At 43.9% G+C, this 25681-nt stretch overlaps 1 pseudogene; it reads right to left on the reverse strand.

Annotated features, from left to right (window-relative positions):
- Nucleotides 1-4801: 4801 nt before the first annotated feature.
- LOC114201461 (aspartate aminotransferase, mitochondrial pseudogene) lies at nt 4802-25063 on the reverse strand (annotated as a pseudogene).
- Nucleotides 25064-25681: the final 618 nt, after the last annotated feature.

Here is a 25681-nt window from a genome sequence, read left to right on the forward strand (position 1 = left end):
GCTGACGCTGCCAACCTCTTAAAATCTGGGTTCACACCTCCCAGAATGTCATTGCTATTACATTCTGACAGGGACAGAAGTTAAAGCAAGTAAAACAAGTTGCAAGGCCAGGCCCGATTCAAGGGGAAAGGAAACCCATTCCACTGTTGCACTTGCTTCGAAGCATCCAAGGTGAGAATGTTGGTGGCCATATTTGCATACGACCAACCACAGCCTGAAAAGCATTTTTTCTTTCTTGTGTAGGTTCTAATGGCCGAGAGAAGTTTACGGCTGTGGTCCTCCAACGTGTTGTCATCGTAGAGGTGAACACTTCATTCTTTTAAGACCTTTAAAACCAGACAGGGTCTTTTCCTCCCTGCTACGGTAAGGGAGGCCAAACTTAACCTCCATCTTTTTGGGGTCTCCAGCTGGACCCAAGAGTTAAATAGACTTAAGAATGGTTAACAGGAGAAAAGCATACGCATTTCTTTTTATATGTACCTGGAAGTCTCCACACACACACACACACAAACAACAATAACAACAAAAATGAGGACTCAAAGAAGTGGCAAAATATAAATGCTTTTATACCAAGTTGAACAAAGACAGGCAATTATGAAAAAGTAACTAAGTCACATGGGGAAGCTAAAGGGAGATGAGAATTATTTAACACAATCTGTGCGTACAGAATCCTCTCAGCCTCTACTCCCTTGTCCCTGGAGACAAGAATGTTTCTTTCCTCCTGGTAGAGAGAGGACATCTCTCATAGCGGAGGGTTTATCTTGCTTTCAGGAGGAAAGGATCCATCAAGGCACCTTTCTTGGTCCTGCTGCTTTTCAGTGCCTTCAGCTCCAAATAATCCTTACACCAAAGTGGTATATTTAGGGGTGACATAGTCTGCTTCCTTTCAGTAGTATAATTTCTACTTGACACCTGTTTCCAAATCAGATCAGTTTCAACTGTTGGGCAGACCACCCCCTCTCCAGGATGACTGGCACATGCGTTGGAGTTACTTAGCAATCAGTTTGTTTATGCAGGTTGGTCCCCCAGCTGAGGTGGCAAAAGGGAACTGAATTCCGCCCTTGTTCCCCTCACTAAGCCATGTACCCCTGTGTGGGACTGAGTCTTCCATCTGCCTTGGACACAGCACCACAGTGTGCCCATCCCAAGAGGCCTGAGCATCTGGGGCTTGTCACCAGGACTCGTCAGCAAGCCATAGTGGCTTGCTACTTTCACCATGTTGAAACGCTGGATGACCTACTAGCCTTTTTCTTAAACCTGCCAACCCCCAACCCCCCTGCCTTTTTTTTCAATTTGGTAGTTTTTCTCTCCAATCTTTTGCTAAATGTTATTGATTGATTAGAGTAGCTCTTTCAACACATTCTTTGTGATACTGAATTGTTCCTCTGGGCCCATGAACAATGTCTTCTGTGCATGTGATTTTCTTACATGTTTTCTGTTGTTTCCATTGTGATCGTGTGTTTCTTCAAATGAGCGTTTTAACAACCTTATTGTTTTTGCTTTTATTGGAGGTAATGGAATAAAGAATGCTCATAAAAGGACCTACGTACTAAATGTAAATATAATAAACACACACTAGACTAACGGCTAATGCCAGGGGCAAAACCATACAGTTTTGCTATATTCAGACTAAAATGACAGGGCATAACTGTTACCGCCCTCTGCTGGTTCATGTTTTTGCTCTAAAAATAGATTTGCTCCCATCTGGGACAGCTTGCAAGTTCCAAGTTAAAGTATCAGAGTTTCCGAATGTAACTAGAAAGAACAGTCAGTCTTTGGGAGACTCCGTGGAGTATGATTCACTGTTTTACAAGCGCTAATTGTCTGCTTTTACAGGCTTAAGTGCTCACACAGTTAATTTTTAAAGTAATTGTGTTTTTGTAAAAATAGCATTTTATGAGTTGAATGAGTCTTGAAAAACCTTAGTTAACATAGTTAAGCCATCCCAGTCGAATGATAATCTATCCTTTTTTTTTTTTTTGAGAAAAAAGATTCTCCAGCAGTTACAGCAAATAATTTTTGGATTAAGTTTCAATGTGAAGACACTTTCCCTAGTTCTATTTATTTCTATTTTGATGCTACTACAAAGTGAGCTCATTCTCTCTCCTCATTTCGAGTACCACTCAGCCGGTATTGGCTCTAAAAGAGCCTTTCCACGTAGTTCTGGTCTAACACGGCTGCTGGGCTCGCAGCTCCCATGGGAGACATTGCCCTTTCTCCCTTGGGGACCCGCTGGGCCCGGCACCTATTTCTGCTGCATGGAAGTCACCCTAGTGAGTGTCCTGGCGCCTCATCTTGCTCACAGGGAGGCTCCACCAAGGTCTGTCTTTTCTGAATCATCATTGCACCTGTCTGAGTGGCTTAGTACGTGCTTAATAAATAGTCCTTGGAGAAAATTAAGTGTCCCTGACTATTCCTCAGAGCCTGGTTCACCACCACCTGCACCTCCATTTCCTGGCTCCGGTTCAGGTCTTTTCTGGGCTCTCCAACAACTCTGTGAAAGTAGAGGAAGTCAAATTGTTTATTTTGATGAGGATTGCTATTTTTAATTTGATCAGTGTCACTTCCCAAATGAGGGTGGCCCGTGGCTGCTCCTTTTAACTCTCTTTCCACTGAAACGGCAACTTTTAAAGGCTGGTGGAGAAATAGCACCTCCCATGTTTCCAGCGAGAAGCCAGGGAGGTAGCCGGGGGGGAGAGGGGTGACCGCGGGGTCAGACGCGCTGTCTCCGCCTCTTCCTGCTGTGTGGCTCTGGAGGTCCTTCACACGTGGGCTCCACTTCCTTGCCTTTCGGTGAGAATCTGGATGGGATGACTTCTCAGCTTTCAGCCAAGTCTAAGGACCTCTGATTCTACTGAGGTTTTATCATATGGAAGAGCCGTGACTTGAGTCTTTCTCTGTCTTCGGACTCCTGGTCCAGGGATCTTCCCATGGCCCCAGTTAGTTTCTCCTTCTTCCGAGCTTTCTGGAGCCTCTTCCAATTAGAAGGAAATTAGCTTGGAAAGCCTGGTGCTAGAGTGTTAACTTAAAGGCACTTTCTACTAGGATTCCATTCTCTTTTTCTTGATGTTTGATAGCCGTGCTTGCTTATAGCCAATGTTCCTTTTTCCATCTTACGTTTCTCCTCTTTCCGCAGTACTCTGCTTGGCCTCTGGTTTAACTGAATTCTGTTTCTGCTACCTTCCCGAAGTGCTAAATTTCCCTTGAATCAAAAGCTTGTGAATATATCTTCCACAAACTTCATGAATATTTCACTCCGATTCATCATCTGAGTCACTGGTGAAAATCTAATACAGTAACAGAATAAGTGAAATAAAGCTTCCTGAAAATAGTTTCCTCATGTCACTCGCCCATGAAAAGCCTACCTTCCATCTTCCCCTGAACTCTTCTTCATATGTTTCATCCCAGCAGCTGTGCAAAGGCCCAATGGTCAAGGAGAGAGGCCTGCATTCAGGAGTTGCTGGTTGTTGAGAAAGGTGGGGAAGGCAGTAAGATGTGAAATTATGGCAGTAAGCAGAAAAGGCACTTTTACAAAGGGGCTTGCATCAACATTGAAGTGTAGGTACCTGTACAAGGTCAACATGAGGATGTCTGGGAGGCGTTGTTCTGAGGGTGGAGGATTCTACAGAGACATCCTGGAAGAATCATGAACATAAGGATGGTAGCTGTTACCATGGGATCTCACTGGAAGGCTAGGTAAAAAGAGACAAAGATTCAGAACAGAACCCTAAACACCTCTGACTTTTATAGGATGGACAGAGTATGAGAAGCCCACAACAGAAACCTGACTAGGAGAGTAAAAGGGCATAACTGTATTCAGCATTCATTCATTCATTCATTTCCTCAATGAAAACATGCAGCACACTATTTTAGGACCTGGGAATTCAGCAAGGATAAGAGAAACATGCCTGTTTTCCTCAAGTTTGAATTCTAGAGGAGAGATGAACGTTAAACATATAATTGCCCATTGACTCAATTACTCTTTGGATAAGTATTATAAAGGGGCATAGAGCTTGCATGAGAGAAGATGGCAGGGCAACTGGACCCATTCCAGGGGATTCGGGAAGGTTCTTCCCAATAGGTGAAGTTTGACCTGACTTCTGAAGGCTGAGTGGGCATTAGCTAGGTAAAGGGACAGTGAGGTCACCTCAGGCAGACGAAACTATGTGTGGACAGGACAAGAGAGAATCAAACATTCAAAGGATAGAAAGACTGGTATGGTTGAAAGGCAGAGCTATGGGGGGACAGAGCCTTGATAAAAGCCTGAGTGACTTAGAGCACACAGGCTAGGGGATTGTTCTCTTTATCCTACAGGAAGTGGGATGTCTTCCCCTCCCCCCCGCCCCATGTCTACAGTAACTTTATTTATTTATTCATTCATTCATTTATTTATTTATTTATTTATTTATTTATTTATTTAAAGATTTTATTTACATATTTGAGAGAGAGAGACCATGAGGGGGGAGGCAGAGGGAGAGGGAGAAGCAGACTCCCTGCTGAGCAGGGAGCCCGATGTGGGACTCAATCCCAGGACTCTGAGATCATGACCTGAGCCGAAGGCAGATGCCCAACGTACTGAGCCACTAGGCGCCCCTACAGTAACTGTCTTTCTTGTACATGTACACTCTTTTGGAACAGCTAGAGGTAAGGATGAGCAGGAATTTGGGTTTTGAGCCACAAAGTTTCAGACACCCGCCACAGATGCCTCTGCCCTGTTTCATGACATGTTCTTTTCTGAGAAACACATTCAGTGGTCGAGCGTTAAGTCCTGTGGTTGAAAGAAATGACCTGCTCGCCACCATCAGCCCTCCTTCCTCCATATGACCCTCACAGCCGTGGGGTCTGGAGGCAGGAAGGTTGTGTCTGTTTCCTCTCCGCAGGGCAATTCCTGGGGGACCTGGTGAATGGCACGGACAAGGTGGCCCATGTTGCCCGAGGTGACCCCTGCCACAGAGAGGCAGCCCTCCTTTGTCATGCCGATGGAGAACTCCTTGGTCAGCCTCTCCACCTGCTCGGGCGTTAGTGCTGTGAAACAGAACATGCCATCTGGTCAGTCATGTGCTGTCAGCCGTGGGAAGAGCCCTCCTTCTTGAGGCCGGAGACCAGCTGAGTCCGCATGCCCACGATGCAGCCGGCCACACCTTGTACGGCCTGCCGCCATTGATTCTCAGGTCAGGGCCGGTCAGGATGGTCGAGGCGATCCATGCCCCATTAATTAGAGGGTTAGAATACACAGGACGGATCAAGACCTTCAACTGTGACTCCACCCTTTTGGCTTCAGCGTCTCTGCAGAGCACAGGGAGGGCTCCCACATGCCCACCCATGTTCTTGGCACAGGATTGGCAGAGAGCAACATGAATGCGCTGGTCGATGAACTGGCGTACAGCCCACCATCCTTGTTACCATCACCACAGGCAAAGCCTTGGGTGACCGTGTCAGAGAATGCGAAGAGCTTGTTTGTCTTCACCACTGTTGCTATTTCTTTCCCCCGCCTAGGGCGAGGGCCCGCTCCCGTGGAACTGTGGGCACAGGTATGCAAGAGGAGAACGCTTTGCTGTGGCATTTTGGAAATGTCCTCTATAGCGCCTGTGAAGTCAAAGCCGCACATCCTGGGGTCATAGTATCCATAACCGTGTAGCTGCATACCGGCATCCCTGAAGATGGGTGTGTGCTTTCTGCAGGGTGTTTTGGGCAGAAAGACATCTCGGCTGGACTCTCAAAATCTTTGCAGAAAATCGACTCCAATCCTCAAGGCCCTGGTTCCAGAAAGGTGTGCAGGGTGACATACCGGCTGCGTTCAACACTTGGTTGTTCTCACCCGGGGCTAGTTCTGCAGGTGCCTTCAAAAAATTCAGCAAGTCCTGCAATGGGCAGGTATTCTTTGTCCAAATTTTTTGCAGCGATCTGGGCCTCTGCCTTCTGGACACGAGGAGCACATAAAGCTTTTCATTATCATCCCAGTAGGCACCAACTCCCAGATGCCTCTTTTTGCCATTGGTGTTTCTCTTAAAGGCTTCTGGGGCTCCTGGGATGGGATCTGGGGCCCCATCTCCACATGGGTCCACCAGGAGCTGGCTCTGGCAGAAGCCACAACAGCAAGGTCTGGGTGGAAGGTGGCAGCGACCCCGGGCGGGATTCGACCAGGATGCGGCAGGACAGTGGCGGGCGGCGGGGGGGGGCGGGGGGGGGGGAGGGGAGGGAAAGCTGTGGGGAGCTACAGGGCAGAGCAGAGGGCCGCAAGTGGGACGTCTTCAAGCAGGAGAATAACGTCATCATATTCCGACTTTAAAAGGTTAGTGTGGTTGTGGTGTTTCTTTCCCACAGAAGCTGTATGTTCTCCCTCTTTCTGAACACCTCAGGGTACCTATCATAGACTATGAGTATGTGCTGAATAGACACATGATGATGATGAAGGAGTGGAGAAACAGCAGGCCCCAAACTGGCCTTGGGCAGACAACGTTCCTACACTTCCTCTGTGTTCCTAACAGCCTTAAAGTTCCTTAAGCACTTTTCTTCTTCAGCCAATATTGGTTGAAGGGAATTCCATCTGTAGAAATATGCTTCATCATCTGCACTTTGTTAAAATAAACTCATTTCTTTCTGTTCATGGTCTGCATAGAAATCAAATAGACTCAATGATCAGCTTCCTTCCTCTGTTGAACAATCATTTATCGAGCACCTGCTAGGTTCTAGGCACTGTACTTGCCTTTATAAGGAGTCTAGATCACCACCACCAAAAACCAAATCACTTCAATACCAAGGGATGGTTATATTTTATCAAAAGTTCACATGGAGTAGTTATTTGGGGGGTACTCTTAGTAAGAAATAAATTACAAATGACAGTTAAGTTTTCAAACCAGTCCAGAAAATCTTATGTAACTTCCTGGTAGTAACAAAAGAATGAGCTCAAGTCCCTTCTCTGTGTGTGTGTATGTGTGTATGTGTGTTTGTCTGTCTGTCTTGATGGTAAAGTTGCACAATGCTTCTTTTCTACATATGAATTTCTAGCTAAAATTCTGAAATAGATGAGGTTCACCTCTGGTTTCCTTCCATTTCCCTTCTACACTCTGTCACAGTGGCAGTTTCCCTATAGACCCGCAGGCCTCCCACCTTCTCCGGCAGCCTGGCCTTGGACTAGCCCCCTGCCTACGGGCAGCTCTGCACTCAGGCCCAGCCTATCCCCTGGAGATGTCCTGTCTGTTTGGACATATGCCCTCATGTCAACTGGTGTGAAAACCAAATACATGGCCGGGTGGAGGTGGGCTTAGAGAAAAGGGAGCGCAGAGGACTAAGGGATTTACAGTGTGCAGGGAAGACAGACGGTCAAACAACTACCTAATTATAATTGGGATAAGGATAAGAAATTTAAGGTGCTATGAAAGCATATAGGACAATGATCAGCCAAGCCTGGGATGAGGAAACCCTCACTGAGAAAATGGCATTTAAGGTGACTCATTAAGCATGAATAGGAGTCTGTGTAACGTAGAGAAGTCCTATTCTTCGAGCTCCTCTTTTGTTCTCACCTATATCCCCGGTTCTCCCATAAATGTCTTGGTCTCCAAGAGCACCATCCTTACCAGGTCAAGCCCAGGACAAGTACATTGACAAGGTGTCAGCTACCGTGGATCGGGAGCCCCGGGGGGCGGCGGCGGGGAATCAAAGCCCTCTGCAGGCATGTCCTCGGCCTATACCCTTCTGACTCCGATTAAGTGTGTGACCCAGGGACTCTAAACTGTGTGTGTTAAGAAAACAGGCTTAGGGGTTGAGCCACACTGGCCTCAAATCCTGAGCCTACCTAAGGAGCCGTACAACTTTGGAAGCATTACTTAACAACTCTTCAAGCTCTAATTTCCTCCTCGGTAGTACAGGGGGAAAACAGGGCTGCCTTTTGTTGTATCAGTAGGATGATTGGACTTCAATAAGCAGAAACCCCTGTTTAAACCAGCTTAAACAATAAGGAGATGTATCATCTCACAGGAGGGGCAGTAGATCAGAAGCCTGGTTGCATTTCTCTGAGATTCTCTCCGTCCACCCCGCTCCTTGTGTAAGCTCCAACCTCGGGCAAGTAGCAAGATTCCAGGAATGAGACTAAAGTTCATCATGGACTAAAGAAGAGAAATTTCTTTCCATGGCTCTCTCTCAAGAGTGAGGATACATTCCCAGAACCTCTGGGCACCCCTCCCCGTCAAGCTCTGTTGGCCAAAATTTGGTCATATGCTCCTTCCTGAAACAGAAACTGTCAAAAGGAATGGAAGGAGCCTCAGGCAAACCAGAAGCAGCCTCATGCTGAGGATGGGGTGACTTCTGGGGCACATGGCTTGGTGGGGTTGAGGGTGGTTAACTGAATAGAATTAGGGCTCTCTGGGAAGGAGGAAAGGGGTCATGGATGCTGGGGAGTGTGTGGGAAGCATTCAGTGAGAGTCGCACTTAAAGCTCTTATTACTGTGTTTGACTTATATAAATAGCTAGTCAACATTAACTTAGGGCGATGGGGGAAGCTCCTACAGTTCTACAGAAACCAAACAACAAGTACATCCACCTCAGCTCAGTGGCATTTGCTAAAACAACCCCCTGCTCCTTCTCTAAGAATATCCATTCTGTACCAATGGGCCTGACAGTTGACAGGTACCTGGGAGCAGGAGGAGCTGTGACACCTAGAAAGATCTCTAGAAAACCTTGTAGTATGTGGAGGCTCAAAAGTCATAAGGTGATAGCTGTCCATCCCCAGAGAAGGGAGAAGGGCATCTCAATGCAAGGTGCCTGGGTTTCCTCTGGAATCTTACAGACCCAACACTTGAGAAACCAGAAGCCCACTTGGGTCCTTCAAGCTTTCTGTCTCCAGCTTCCTTCTGCAAACATCCCCACCATGCCCCACAGATCTCTGCTCCGTCTGGCCCACCCTCCACAACAACTCACCCTGAACACTGGATCCCAACAAGAGCTCTGGTAACCTATCCACTGTGACAATGGGGACCCCCCCTTCCATCTTGAAATGCAAGCTTCAGACATTTTCAGAGCCTTCTACCAGGCAAATCTAGGGAAACCCTACAGGAGAAAGCCTGCTGGTGATGGTGGGGTTGGTGTTAGTTTCTAACCATTTTAGTTCTTCTAAATGCAGTCAGCATGGCCTCAAATACCTGACTCCTGATACTCTCACTCAGCAGTTTGCCTCTTTTAGTTTGTTTTTCTAACCCATTTGGCGCCTACCTTAGTTTCTACTTGTAATTTGGCCCCTGGGATTGCTGACCCAGGGTAGAATGTTTGTTTTGGCTCTGACCTTGCATTCCTCTGGGGACGTGACTTTCAGTATTTACCTGTCTGTCCAACTGCCAGCAATAGATGCCTCATTCTTCGGCCCCATCCCGACCCGTAGACCAAGGCCAGTCTCGCCTGCCCCAGGAAGGCAACTACAGGAGAAAATTCTGGGCTGGAGACTCATCTCTACTTCCCCTCCACCCCGTGAACTCTGCTTCCTCAGGGCTCTGCACATGTAGGAGGAAAGCAATCTGACTGAATCAATTCCATCTTCTGTGTGAATTACTAATACCTGTTGCACACTTAAGCCTATATTTTAAGTATATTTCTGGTTTTTATTTTTCAATTTTTATTATTTATTTATTTATTTTGGGGGGTGCAGCAGGAGAGAGAGACTCTTAAGCAGGTTCCATGCCCAGCGTGAGCCCGCCCTCAGGACTCGATCTCACAACCCAGAGATCATGATGTGAGCCGAAACCAAGAGTGGGATGCTTCACCGACTGAGCCACCCAGGTGCCCCTATTTCTGGTTTTTAGAAGTAAACAAAGGTAACAACACAAAGCAAAAGTATTGGGGATAGAAGACGTTTCCAGCTGGTAGAAGTCACTCCTATCTGAGAGGTAGAATCTCCCTAGGTCTAGTCTCAGCTGCCCCTATGTTCACATCTCTTACTCTACTTCTGAAATCACGGAACCCATAAACGTTTCAGTTTTTCAAATGACTTCTATGGTTGTCACAGTGGGTACACAGAGAAGGGAAAATATGCTCCGTTTTTTGTGTGTGACTTGGCGTATGGAGCTACTTGCTTCCCATTCTAGCTTGAACAGTCGCTCTGATTATTACCTTTGTGTTTTTCTGTCTCACATAATAGAAGAGCACCACAGAAAGAAATGCAAGAAGGGGAATAAATTAAACTTATCTTAAGAAAGGGATAAGTTGGGTTTTAAAGTGTAAAATAAGTACTTGAACTGTGTCTTGAATTTTAGTACAGTAGGCATTCCCCGCCTTGTCTGTGGAGGATACATTCTGAGGCCCCCAGTGGATGTCCCCAACGACGGCTGGTACCAAGCCCTATATATACTATGCTTTTTCCTATACACACATGCCTATAATAAAGTTTAATTTATCAGTTAGGCACAGTAAGAGATTAACAACAGCAAGCAATAAAAAAATTATACAATATTTACAATATACAATTATTACAATACACTATAATAAAAGTTATGTGAATGTGGTCTCTCTTCAGTATCTTATTGCACCGCACTCACCCTTCTTCTTGTGATGATATGAGACAATAAAATGCCTGTGTGATGACTAGAAGTGAGGAGAGTGACATAGGCGTTGTGATGTAGTGTTAAGCTATCTTGACCTTCCAAGGATACATCAGAAGGAGGACTATCTGCTTCCTGATCTTGGTTGACCAGCTATAACTGAAACCATGGGAAGTGGCCTTTGACCCCAATTCCTGGCACTTGGAACTTCCTGGGTGACGGGAGTGCCTCTGGTTCAAATGAGGAGAGCCTGGGGGATCCCAGACAGCTTCAGGATGGGGGCTGGACACCAGAACGATCACGCCGTGATTAGAAGCTTGGAACTTTCATCTCCACTCCCCATTCTCAAGGGAGGGAAGAGGGGCCAGAAAACAAGTTAATAATTAATCCTATCTACATGATGAAGCCGCCATAAAAATCCTCAAAGTGTTCCAGAGCTCCTGAGTTGGTAAACACATTCACGTGCTGAGGGGGTGGCACATCCTAACTCTACGGGGACAGAAACTCCTGTGCTTGGGACCCTTTCGGACCATCCTCTGTATCTTTTAATTTGCGTCCTTTATCATATTCTTTATTATATAACAAACTGGTACATGTAAGTAAATGTTTCCCTGAGCTCTGTGAGACATAATAGCAAATTATTGAACCTGAGGAGGGGGGTCACTGGAACCCCCAATTTGTTGTGGCCAAATCAGAAAGAAAGAAGTGTGAGTGACCTGGGGAACCACTACCTACAATCGGCGTCTGGAGTGGGGTTGTCTTGTGAAACTGAGTCCTTAACCCGTGGGGTCTTCTGCTAACCCCAGATAGACAGTCTCAGAGCTGAGCTGAATTGTAGGACACCCAGCGGGTGTCAAAGGATTGGTCAATGTGAGAAAAACCCCACACATCCAGTGTCAGAAGTGGTGTGAGTGCAGAGCAGAGGAATGAGGTTTTTCCTTTCATTTAGTAATGAATGGTTATCAGGGCCATTACCAGATGATGTCTGGTTGTACATAGGAACCACAGGTCGATCCCTGAGCCAGAGATGCATATGAAATTTTGTGTGATTTGGAGGACTCTAAAAATAGAAAAAAATATCCATAATTAACCATTTACCTGCACTTCTCACCAAACCTTTATGTGAACACCGGAACGGGAGCCTCTGAAATGATCTACACAGATCCTTCTTTTGATAACTGCCAAGTCTGGGTCAGTGGTAGTAATGACTCCAGATGTTGTTAGAAAGATGACTAATTAGAGGTTTGAATAAACTTATATAACTTCTCACAATACATAAGATCTGTGTAACTCTCATAACATAAATGGATAGGACAATGCTGTGGAAGCCAACAAAGGAAACAGATCTGCTTTGGGGTCTGATTTAGTGTCCAGATGCAAGGACACAGGGACATGACTAAAGTCAAGAAAATTTCCATGAGCCAACAAACCATTTTCCAGGAACAGCTCAGGAGGGCAGAAGTTTCTGCCCCTCTCAAGCTGATACTGACACCAATATGCAAGTTTGTTTCAATGAGCTGGGCTTCAAGTTTGAGAATAAGCACATTCTTGGTGTAGGGTATTTATCTTCCTTCCTAAAGTGATACTAATTTTATTAACTAAAAAAAAAAATGGATGATTTCTGGAACATTTATCTGTTTACCATGGCAAAGCCAGGAAATATTCAAAATAAGAAACATATTTGTAGCTAGGGGAAAAAAAAAAACAATAGGAAAAAATAGTTTCCAGAATTGAATACCTTTCAAACGTTTATGGATTCTTTGTTTAATTTGAAACACTGACAATAGTCAAATGGCATAGCAATTTCTATTTTCTGTTTGAGAAGCACAGACTGAAAGGAGCCAAAAGATTGAGAAATTTAAAACTGCTATAAAACTGCCCTCATTTTTCTTAATTAAAGAGTAGGCTATTCTGATTCAGAAACGGGCCTGAATCAGTGAATGTTTCATAAGAAATGTAATTTATGGCCACCCTTGACAGGGATAGGAGAATTAAATTAAAAGCCTTAAAGAATTTTTTAAAATTTTAATGAAATAAAGACTAATCACTTGGAGTTCATTCATTATTTGTTTACAAAGGCTACCACCAAGTTGGTTTCCATTTTTTTTTAATGCATTTGCTTTAGCATTTAATAACACACATCTCTTCTTTGCTTATAATTGGCAATATAATCTGCCTGGAATGACACCAAATTTCAGATCAACGGAGCCCAAATTAATAAACTCTGTTGGCTTTGCTTGTATCAGGTCAGAGATACATCAATTGCTGGCTTTGGGGGGGATGTTTTTTTTAACATTCTCAGAAAAAGAATTTATAGCTGCCTGACAAAATGATGGCACATTTCTCCTATGACCGCCAGAGGTCTACTCACCACTACAAATATTTCAGGCCTTGCTGCTGAAACGTGAGCCACGGACAAGCAGTGTGGGCAAACCCACTGGTAAGAAACACAGGCTCTCCGGCCATCCTCCAGACCTACCGAATCAGAACCTACATTGCCACGTCACCAGGCAATTTGTGGGTGCAGGAAAGTTTGAGAAGCACTGCTCTAGGTTACAGAAAGAAAACACTTTATGTTCTATAAATGATCAGAATTAGCAGATGTGAAAATTCAGAGGATCCTGCCACTTAATTCCAAGCTAGATTTCCTGTCACCAGATTAGCTGGGTTTTCATAAAAGCATTATAACTCAAAACCTACTCTTTTCTTAAAACACTTACCCTGAGGGGTGCCTGGGTGGCTCAGTCGGTTGAGCATCCTAGCCTTGATTTCGGCTCAGGAAGTGATCCTAGGGTCCTGGGATCGAGCCCCAAATAGGGCTTCGTGCCCAGCAGGGAGTCTGCTTGAGGACCCCCTCTCTTTCCCTCTGCCCCTCCGCCTGCTCACGTGCTCTCTCTTTCTCTAAAACAAATAAATAAATCTTTTAAAAAATATTTGCCTTAAAGTGTTTGTTTTATGCAAACTCTATTCCCATAAATTATCATAGTCATGAATGCTTCTTATTTAAGCTCTGATTCATAGATTTTTGGAGCTGAAAGAGCTCTTAAATTTTCTTCATTTTACGAAGAAAGCTCTGGGCAGAGGATTTTCGGACTATGGCAATCTAAATGAGATTCCCCTTCCTTCTATTTCCAAATCCAAAAGATTTGCCTCTCAAGAGCCAGGATCTACCATGGGTGTAAATGAGGCCTTGGACTCTCAGTGGGGACTCCCTTTCCCCGAAATTTCCCTTGATAAGCAAGTAGTGCTGAGCTGGGTGAGCTCGGAGATAGGGACTGGGCTCATCAATCAAGATGTAGACCCCAGGGGTAGGGTGTCCACCCGATCCTACTTGAGTGTGTCAAGATTCCCCAGGGACATAAAAGTTTGGGCAAGTCTTCCCTGCCATGCGTGCTGGGAGAGCCCAGGGTGACCTGAGAACAGGGGCCTCAGAGAGGACCGTCTCCCTCTGTACTAGGCTTGTGGGGATGAGGCCCCTTGGCCTGAGAGTTTCCTGATTTTTTGAGTAGCTCTAAAAAAATAGGCTTGAACTCCAGTTGGCCAATGGAGGAAAAAAAATCAAGGACCTAAAGATGTCCAGAAGCCAAAGAGGACAAACAGATTCAACAATCACATTGCACACCCAATGGAAGTGACTAGCTGGATCAGACAAATAGGTTCCTAAATTAAAAAGAAAAAATTAAAAAGAAGCACTTAGAAACAAAACTATGTAATAACAAATGAAAACCTCACTGATTCAGTGCATGAATGCAGAGGGTTGATGGTGACTGACGAGATTTGTGTTAGTGACCTGCAAGATCGGGGAACATCCACAAATCACAGAATAAAACATGCCATGGAGCTGGAAATCACAAGGTTACAAGGAGAGAATTTGGGAAATGGATGCAGAATACCAACCGTTTGAATAACAGATATTCTAGAAGAAGAAAGAATACCTGAGGTAGAAGAAATAATTTTAAATCACTTAGGAGAAAATTTTCCTAAGCCAAAGAAAGACAAGTTTGCAGAGTAAAAAACATTCAGAGTTTTTGGTTAGATTGATGAAACAAACACATGCTTAGGGATATCTGGGTAAAACAAGTTTCCAGGCTTTTCCTTTTTTGACTGTTACTGAACTTCTTATCTGCAACACTGAAAGCTAGAAGAGATTGAAAGAACCCCCCAGAATCCTATACTAGGCTTTTGCAGTGGTTTACCTGTTAAGGTGAGTGGAAGATATTCAAGGACATGCACTAACTCAGAGAATAAATCACAGAATGCCCCCCATCTGAGGTACATACTTAAGAAAAAGCCCTTTCCAGAAGCCAGTGAACTGGAACAGAGACTTCAAGATGAGGAAAGGGAAAGTAGGAAATAATCAGAGATGAGTAATGCATTGGTTTTAGAAATATATCATTAAATATTAATGGATAAGAATATAATGTGTAATGTAAATCCTGCACGTGGACGCCAAAGACAAACAAACACACAAACAACTGTTAAGTAAAATTCTATGTCCAACTATTTCAGCAAAGCCTCAGAATTAAGAGTGCAAGAGAAAGTGAAAACATTCCAGGGTGTCATTAGGGGTCGAGAGATGCCTGGAAGGAGGAGAAAAGGGAAGAATGAAAGAATTCTAAGGATTTCATTCCTAGACTGTGAGCAAAACTTGATGAAATCAGAAGGAGGAAATCAGCAGGGAAAGAGTGGGTCTGGGTGGGAGCAATAGCTTTGAAATAATGGGGCAATAGACGCACTCAGTCTGCTTTCTAGGGAGGGGAAAACCAGGTCACTAGTGGGGTGGTACATGATGGTAAAACTTCTAAATTAACAAGATGAAAATGGAATGCATAGCTCTATGACCAGACCAATAAAAGTAAGGAACGAAAATGAGGAACAACAACGTTAAGTGAAAACTGTAAAGTAACAGAAAAGGGATAGTGTTTCCTTTCTTCTGCATTATTTGACTTTTTTCTGGCACTCCTCTACCTTCTTAAACTGGAGGTGAGCTCATATATTTCCTTCTTTTTGAAAATGTAAGCATTTAAGGCTTTTTTTCTTTTCCTAAGTACACTTTAACTGCAATGATATGTAGCATTTACCTTTCTTTGTAATTCTATTTTCTAGAAAGAGGAGACTTCTTTTGACCCGCTGATTATTTATTCTTATTTCCCCAAACCAGGTTCTTTGAGGGATGCAGTGAGGGAGTAGTACTTTTTTGGTATTGGTGTCTAATTTAATAGTGCTGTGGTCAGAGATTGTCGTCTATGCGAAGATTTGATTTTTTTTTAAGATTTATTTATTTATTTTAGAGAGAGAAAGAGAGTGAGCACGAGCAGGAGGGGGAGAGGGAGAGGGAGAGAGAATCTCAAGCTGACTCTGCATGGAGAACAGAGCCTGAGATGGGGCTCAATCTCACCACCCTGAGATCATGACTTGAGCTGAAACCAGGAGTCGGACACTTAACAGACCGAGCTACCCGGGTGCCCCATATGAAGTAGATTTTAAAAATTATTTGTTGATAGTAGCTTTATGGCCCCAAATATGGTTTTTAAATATAATGACCTTTTGATCAAGCTTACTTTTTCTTGCCTGCTTGATCTGTAAATTTCTTCTTGTAATTCTTCCAAATTTTGCTTTATATATTTTGAGGCTATTTTATTGAATCTGTACAAATTTAGAATTGCTGTAATTTCATGGCGAGTTGAAATTTTTATCAATATGTAGTGATCTTCTTCGTTGTCATTAATGCTTTTTGCTTTAAAGTTTCTTTCATCTAAGATTAAAATGGCCATCCTACTTTTGTCGTTGTAGAATTTGCCTCATATTACCTTTCCCTATCTTTTTTATTCAACCTGACTGTGCTCTGAAGTGTTGTTTCTTGTAAACAGAATGTAGCTGTATTTCTGTCTTTAAAAAAAAAAATTATGTATTTGAGAGAAAGAGCTCACAAGCAGGGGGAGGGGCAGAGGGAGAGAGAGAATCTTAAGGAGACTCCTGCTAAGCATGGAGCTGGACATAAGGCTCGATCTCATGACCCTGAGATCATGACCTGAGCTGAAATCAATAGCCAGACAGGCACCCCTGTAGCTGGATTTCTAAAAAAATCTGGTCTATCTTTATCTTTGGACTGGAGATATTAGTCCACTTATAATTAATGTGCCTATTAGTTTGTGCTTTCTAATTGTTCTCCCCCCCGACCCTGACCCTTCTAGGTTTATCTTCCTTTTATGCTTTTCTTAACCTCCTTTGGATTACGTTTTTGTTCCATACCTTAATATCGTCTTTCTAGTATTTTCTAAGTAATACTTTGTTTCTATTTTTAGTAGGCATTATTATCATTACCTCATCAGTCAATATTAATTTCAATGTTCTTTGTTGGCTTTTTTGTGTCTCAGACTCTTTCTGGGCTCATTTTCCTTCTTTTACAAAGAATTTATTTTCAAGAGGGTCTGTTGATTGTGACTTTTCTGTTTTTGCTTATCTAAACATGTCTTTTTTTGACTTTTATTATTTTTTAAAGATTTTATTTATTTATTTAAGAGAGAGAGAGAGAGCATACGAGCAGGGTGGAGGGGCAGAAGGAGAGGGAGAAGCAGGCTCCCCGCTGAGCCAGGAGCTCGATGTGGGGCTCAGTCCCAGGACCCTGGGATGATGACCTGAGCCAAAGGCAGATGCTTGACGAACTGAGTCACCCAGGCGCCCCCTGACCCTTATTATTAAAAGAGATTTTACTGATAATGTAATTCTAATTGAATAATTTTTTCAGCACTTTGAAGATAGTATCCAATATCTTCCTGACTCTCCTTGTCCTTGCTGTCAATTAAATTATTATTCTTTTATAGATTTGGTGACCTGGCACTTTCCTCTGCCTGTTGCAGATCCAGATTATGCCTGTTGCCCTGGTCTCCTGTTTGGTTAGCATCCCCTTTCCTTTTCAAAAGTATCCTGGTTTGGATGATAATTTATATAGTTAGCCAATTAATGGGGAAATCTATCCTTTCCCTCTGGCTACTTTTAAGATAGTCTTTCTTTATCTGTAGTGTTCTGCAATTTTATTATACATCTTAGTGTTGAATTTTTTTTTTATATACTCTGCTTGGGATTGGTTGGGTTTCCAGATCCCTAAGACATGGCTTTTCCATCAGTCCTAGAAAATTCCCAATTACTATCTTTCCAAATTCTTGTTTCCTCCTCTTTCTGGAAGCATTAGATGTATTTTAACATTGGCCAATTTTGCTCCACTGTCCACCTCCCCTAGTCGCTCAGGTTTTCCATTTCCATGTTTGTCTCTGCTGTCATCTGGGAAATGTCACCAGCTCTATTTCCCCATAATCGACTACGTATCCAGCCATTAAGTTTCCAATTTCCATGTTTTCATCTTAATGTATTCATTTGGTTCTTTTTCACATCAATCTGGTCCATTTTCATAATCTCTTGTTACACTGTCATTCTTTCAATTTGCCTTTTTCTCCTTTAAGCATACTAAACATATTTATTTTATATTCTTCGACAATTCCAATCCCTTTTGCATATCTGACTCTGCAGCTTCCTGTTTCTGCTGAATCTTCCTTGTAACAGCCGGCATCCTCCTTCCTCATCTGTGGGAGGGAGGTCTGGTTTTAGAGGGTGAATATTCTTCCAGTGGTCTGGGAATACTTTTTCCTTAAGGGTCCTACCAGCTCAGGACCATGTTAAATGTAAACTTACGGTTTTTCAGACCACACAGAGAGTAGAAATTCTGGCTTTAAGTACTTATTAGTATGGTCTTGAGGTTAGAAATTTTCACAAAGAGTTTTTTCCTACCTTCCTCTAGTCATATTGCACGAAGACCAATATTTAGGTAGGTCTGCTCACTATCTTACTCTCCAAAGCAAGTTCTCAGTTCAAACTGAGCATGCCATTCATGGAGGTACAGTTTTATGAAGGGGGTCTCATGCGTGATTTCTTGCAATATTCAGGCTCTAGGCTTTGTCTCCTAATCCCCATGTGTGGACTGTTAAATTTCAGGCCTCTCTGTCACCGGGCCACCAAGATACCTCCAGAGAAAACTCCAAGTCAGTGCCTGACCTGTGGATTCAAGATTTCTTGTCATTTCTGGACACTAGAGAATTTCCTTACCTCTACCAGCTAAGTCACGTGATATCTATTTATCTATCTATCTATCTATCTATCTATCTATCTATCATCTATCTACCCATACCCATATGTTTATATAAATACACCTCTAGGATTTTTAGATGAGTTATACTTAAAGAGATTTCTCTGAATATCTTGTCTGCCTTACTTCTAGAAATGGAACTGGTCTTCTGTGAGCATGTGTGTGTGTGTGTGTGTGTGTGTGTGTGTGTGCGCTTATTGGCTTGCTCAAGAAAATCTAACACTTCACAGGACCTTACTCTCCCGCTTGAATGATTTCAGTGTTTAAGTGAATTGCCTCATCCTCATATGCCTCTTCTACCCTCTCCTGATACCCTGAAAGCATTCTAAGATAGATTTTTGCTTTGCCTGAATTTCTGTCATATCCAGTGGCAAGAATTCAGAGGCTGTTCTCCAGTGGAAATATAAAATGAGAATCACATACTTCGGTGAATTTCTGGGCTACCGAATAATTTAATAATTATATTAACAAATGCCTGCCAAATACAGAAATGAAGGCATGAAAAGAAAAGGTAGGTACATGTCAATAACCTAAAAACATAGACATCCCTATGTCTTAGAGGACACTGGGATATTGACCATTAAAAACTGATTGTGATCGGTATTACATAACTTTGAAATGACACTCCAGGTATTTGAAGTATACTTTAAGTAAGGAGAAGTATCCTCCATCTAGGCATGCAACTCTCTTGACTAAGGAAACATTTTTCAACTTCTATAAACAAACACGCAATGACAAAGCATAATATCAATAATTTCTTTAATAGAGTAATTGTTTGAGTTACATGTAAGGCTTCCTTGCTTCCTCCTCATTCCTTATTCCATTTCCTTCTTCTTTGTTCTTGGCATTCTATCTTTCTGTCAGAAGCTACCTCAGAGTCTTCTTTTTAATCAAGCTAACTGTGTCACCTACTTATTAAAACTCTACGTGTGCAGCTCTGTCTTAATGTCAAGGCAATATATATTACATTCTTACCACTGTCTTGAATCCACATTGTTGGAATGTGCTTGTCCTTGAGATGATTTTGCTCGGAGGAAACTGATCTTTCTGAGTGTTACTTGGTGTCACCGCACAGACTCACTTGTATTGTGTCATTCCATCACATGCCTTCTGTCATTAATATGCAAATCTAGGAAATGAAGGAAAGCATTTTCAGGAGTTAAACTCTTTCGAATCAAATTAAGAAATTATTGTAGGTAAGGTTTTGGTTTTTTAACCGACGGATGCATGGCAGGATAATTCACTAAAAGATTAAAATGTGTTTCTTCTTCCTGTTTCCCTCTAGTGTTCCTAGCTCCTGGACGCTGGCCCTTGCTGCAGGGACTTCTGGCAGGGCAGAAAGCAGAAGCTACTGGAGGGCAGAAAGCAGAAGCTACTGGAGGGCAGAAAGCGGAAGCTACTGGAGGGCAGAAAGCGGAAGCTACTAGAGGGCAACATCTCCCCTGGCCTTTTACAAAAGTTGGAACTCACTGGATTCGATGTATTCTGTGTCCCAGGGAGGGAAGAAATTCTTTCTGTGTTTTCTTTCTTCCTTCCTTCCTACCTTCCTTTCTTCCTTCTTTCTGTAGTGAGATCATAAAGTACAGATGCGTTGGAGACCCACAGGTTCACTTTGGCAGTCCCTCTGGGGGAATCCATGTGGTAGAATGAGATACCTGTGCTTTGTGGGAAAGCAACAAGAAGCTCTGCTTGAGCTGAGAGTGAGCTCCTGTCTGCGGGTCACAGGCTTGAAGAATTGTGTGATCAGGGGCAGCCAGGATGGGCTCAAAACACAGGTGGGTCCTTCTCCCTTTTGAGTACCATTCAGGCCTTCTGGGCTCTTGGCGTCTTAGAGAGGAGAGAGGGACATTGGTAACCATAGAAACAGAATTTTCTGCTGCTCCCTTCAGACAGGGAATCCCAAATCAGAATACTTTAAGTTAAGGAAATGGTTACATTCTGGTGTCCATGAATTTAGGTTTGCAAATTCTTGTCCTCCACAAGTATCTGTCATAGAAGAGCAGCACTCTCCTGACCCTACAGCCACGAGGAAGTTTTGAAGTTCTTGAGACCAAGATACCCGCCTTGGAGATTCTACCCACCTTTGAGAAAATGTATGTAAAAATCTGTGTAAAGTATAAAGTGCTAAAAGTGATTATAATTTTAAAATAAAATATGTGTCAGGTATTGCTTGAAGGACTTGGAGTAAGAATTCCCTATGAAACAGTACTCAGAAAATTGCTTTAGAGATTTACATAACTGAATTTCCAAAACGGAATTGTAACCCAAAACATCATAATAGATCTTTAAAACAATTTCAGGGGGACCCTTAACAGCGCACTCTGAATCTCACATTTGTCAATCTCCCTACACTCTATCAATTTTCTTCATCTGCTTGAGTGTGGTTGAGCCTATGAAACGGCCATTTTGTTGGACAAAAACTGTAGACTCTCCATAATTTCATATAGTTTTCCTATATTAGTGAGAAGACTTCTGGTTTCTGGTCAGACATGGGAAGAGCTTGCAACTCATCACTCCTGCCTTTACAAGAAGAAAAGCTGAGCAAAGTAAAAATCAACAACTCTTCTTAGATCCATCAGAGAATTGAGGTCCTAAGCCAACAGCTGCCCCTAACACTGGAGAGACAGACAGGTAGGTAGAGAGAGTCACAGTTTACTTTGAAAGTTAGAAACTCCCCCTAAGACTGGGCCCCCACACTTTCATGAATTTGACCTCCAGGAGCTCTGCCAGGTTCTCCTGTGAAGATTGAAGAAAAATCCCCTGTGTGTCTGGCAGGGTATTTTGAAATATACTCAAAGCATTTTGTTCTCCTTAACAAAGACTGCCCGAAGGGAAACTATTTTATCAAAGCCTCACCCACCAGCCTCACCCAGTCAAGCTCCCTCACTGACAGACTGAGACCTAATCACAGTATTAAAAATGCCTCCCCTGCCCCCACACCTCACCACCACACCAGCAGGGCTCCCGTATTGTGACAGGGGAATACTGCTAAAGGACTGCAAGCCTCAGACCCTATTTAAGAGTTTTTAGGAAAACTGAAAGACAACAAGGGGCACAAACCCTATTTAAGAGTTTTTAGGAAAACTGAAAGACAACAAGGGGCACAAAAGCAAGGACACTCAGGGAATTTTAGCCTCAGACACCACAGCTATAGCAAATAGCAAACATGGCCTAACTCCTGGCCAGATAAACATAAGGCCTTACGTGAAGGATTCTATACCCCTTTCCCATGTAATAGGAGAGGCTCGGGTAGTCAGGAAGCACTCAAGGACTATCTTAGAGGTGAGGGTGGGGACACACCGTGCACCATTTCCCCAGCATTTGGATGCCAGTTACCTACAGGCTACATGAACCATTGCAAAAAAAAGTCCCAAAGAGACATCATCCATCTTGAAGGATGTCCCCCAACCTCTGGGATCACAGATTAGCAGTATGGGAAGGAGTCATCAAGGGCTGGTCCAACCCCCCTCACTTTGCAGATGAGAAAACTGAATTCTAGAAAGGATGAGCAATGCCCTGTGTCATATAAATAGTGGGAGAGTTCCATCTAGAGTCTGGCTTTCCTCTCTGAAGACATGTATGTACAACCAGCAAATTGATTAAACAGGCCAGACTCTTGGGGTGTTAGCTTAAAGCTAAGTTTATTTTTTGGTCTCGCACTGTCCCTGTATATTTGCTCAGTGGTGGAAGTTCCTTCCTTACCTCTGAATGAAAAATACATTTACTTTTCATCAGCATGTTCTCAAGTTTAGCGATTTATGGTTCCCAGGCCTCTGTAATAAGCAAAACTTCAAATTTGACTCAGAGTAAAAATCTCGTGCTGTCCGATCCTCCTGTGCAAACACCCATACACTAAGGCCTGACCCCTGGCAATGAGAAGGAGGGGTTGGGTCCGGGCCACTTCTCCTCCTGTCACAGACATTTCTGACCCCATTAGGTTGATGCAGGGAAAGCAAGAAGAGGCAGTGGGCAGTTTTAAGAGAGTTATTTGCTCTCTGAGCGCCAAAACGGTTGAAGTCTGACTCTTTTCCTTACTGGGAGCATTTCTGAGAGCTTTCTGAGGATCTTTCCCAGCCATCAGCAAACGTTTTCAGCAGAAGGCCCGGTAGTAAATTTCTTAGGCTTCATGGGTCATACAGTCTGTCGTGGCTACTCAGTTCTGCCACGGACAAGACATAAAAGAGAGGGTGTGGCTGCGTCCCAGTAAACATGTCTTTACAAAAGCAGGCAGGCTGCCAACCCCCGAGCTCTCCCACCTGGGGTAGCTGCCATATAGGGTTCCCTTGCCCTGGGCAAATGGAATTTATTTTGGGGTTGCTCACTCTCCTCTCAAGCCTGTGGAAAGAGGAGAGCACCACCAGCTTCTCCTCTCCTGAAGGCTGGTGCTTTTCTAGAGGCCCCCTGAACAGATACAAAGGCAAGACCTGATTCCTTCTCTTCAGCATGGGCCCAGCAGATCAGGTCAATGGGAAATGTTCCCGAATTATTTGCCTACTCAAAAAGCTGAGTCGACCAACCCAGCAATCTCCTTCACTCTGCCATCAGAACAGATAGCTGGGCACTTCTGGACCTTACGTTCCTCGGTCATGAGTCAAACCCAAATCCACTCTCTCTAATGTTGGGACACAAGGTTTCTAAGTGGTCCTTCCCAGCCCCTGTGCTGCTTGAGGTAAGAGGCATGAGCAGAACTTACAACACACTGGCAGCAATCTCCAAATAAATAATCTCCACAAATCCCTTCAATCTCCAACCACACAACTCTTTCGGTCCTTGGCATAGGTGAATTGTCTGACATCGCTTAAAATTTCCATGGGATTCTATATCTCACGACTCACCTGGCACATGGCCTCTACTGTCTTCTTGTGTCAGACAAACCAAGGCAGGAAGTGCCCATTTTCACACTCTGCGAATCAAGCCCCCATCCCAGGCTGGTGCTCAGCAAGCATCAGTTCCTCTATTTCTCTTCCTTCCGTCTGAATTCCAGTCCCCCAACATGTCCCACACTGGGGTCACCTCTTTCCCTAACACAGATGTTTATTTTTATCATAACGAGGCTCTAAAACATGTGTCGAACACACACAACAAATTAATGCATGCGTGTTCACAATCTTCCACTTTCCTCCACTGCACGGGTTCAGGGGTGGGGAGGAGTGGGCAGAACGGGAGGGGACAGCTTTGAGGGGAGAGAGGAGAAAGACACGGTGGAGAATAGCTGTGAGGCAATTGTGTGGCGGGAGGAAGGACATGGTGGGGGTGACAGGGAGGCTGCCGCAGTGGAGGCTCTGGGGAGCCGGAAAGGGGAAGAGGCATTTTTGGATGCTTGGTGGTGTGCGTGACACACTCCTTGAAACCACTGAACTCCCCTTTCAAGACAACCTTAAGAAATATCTGTATTACTCTTTGAGGTTTCTGGAAGAGTCTGCACTGCTCCCCCCATCGTGTTATTGTCAGGGAGGGTTGGTGTCAGCAGAAGTAGGCTTCAAGGTGGCTCAGCACTACTCAGGCCACGTTCTGAGCTGTTTGAGAAATACAAGCATGGCCACTAGATTTTAGTGCCAATGTATGTCTTACCAATCACCTTTAGGTAGGGTATCCATGTGGCCCAATTGATCCTAAAAGTCCCTGATACTGTCTCTTGATCCAGCACAACTAATAATACCAGCTTTCAATCTTGAAAGTGTCCTGGTTTGGCTGACACATGATATGGCCACTCTTCCTCTACGGGACAGCTTTAACCCTATTGCGGTGCTTCTCACCGATCATAGCACCAAAGATTCAAATATGTTTTCTATTCTGAAAAAATAGGAGTCATCAATTATTTCTACTGACAAGAGCATTTTGTGACTTAAAAAAAAAACTTTTTGGAGAGTTGGTCACACATTTGATCCTCACAGTCTGGGGAAATGAGGAGTAATTTAATCAGCCCTGTTGCAATGGAAGGGATTGTGATTCGGCATAAATGTGGCCCAAATGTAGCTGTGGCTCACCAGCCTGGAGACGCTTCAGCGTCAGTAACACAGGCAACTGATCCTGCCCACACTATGCTAGCTCCCTGCACGAAGACCTCCCTCCTGCTTCCTTGAAACCACAATACTTCATAGCCCCAGAGACATTTGCCACGTTCTTCATTTTGTACTCTGCCTCTCCCCGGTCCGGGTGAGCTGCCTACCCGGGTACTTGAAGGAGCCACATTCTTGCTATAGCTGATTGAGTCACACATAAGGCTCTCTGTCTGTACCAAGGTGCCTCCCTCCTTCCTCCACTGCTCCCCTGGCTGTCCATCCTGCGGGGCTGCTGCAGAGCCGGGCTCCACAGAAAAGTGCAGGGAAAGGCTCTCTGCTGGCCGCAGTTGGTCACTGGCTTTCACAGCAGCGAGCTCATGCAGGGGGTCCTTCATTTTCTGGCTCTTAATCCTTATTTCCACTGGAGCTCCAACCAGGCTGAAGGGCTACGTAGGAAGCTCTGTGTAGTCTTTATTCTCTCCTCTCCCCTCCCCTTGGTCAAAACAAGCTCTCAACCATATCACTTCAAGCACACGGATGCTTGGTGAGGGACATGCGAACCTGGAAAAGTGTCCAATACCTCACCACATCCTATCACATCAGAGCTTTTCTAATAATTAGAACTGTTTGAAAATAGAATGGCATATCTGGTTAGGTCATGATTTGTCCACAATACCGGCAATTTTCAAGGACTACCTGGATCTGGGTCATTCTCCAGAGTATTATCAAAAGAATCCCTTCACTGGGTGAGAACTTCAATGTCAAGGCCACCAGGATACCTGCATTTCTGGGTCTGCTATTCTAAAATTAAGCTACTGACTATCCACAGACATACTCAGAGATGTGATAAGTTTGGTTTCAATCATGGTGCATTGATTAGATCATGTGATTTATAAACTGGAAAAAGAAAATGGACAAAAGATGCATTTTCTAGGCAAACCACCCTTTTGCTTGCATGATTAAGCTTCTCTCCTCATTCTTAATTAATATTTTGGTTTGGGATGAGACATTCA

Source organism: Eumetopias jubatus, unplaced genomic scaffold (genome assembly GCF_037043125.1).
Source record: "Eumetopias jubatus isolate StellerSeaLion01/CBP00866 unplaced genomic scaffold, mEumJub1_p1.0 scaffold_2, whole genome shotgun sequence".
Lineage (NCBI taxonomy): Eukaryota > Metazoa > Chordata > Mammalia > Carnivora > Otariidae > Eumetopias > Eumetopias jubatus.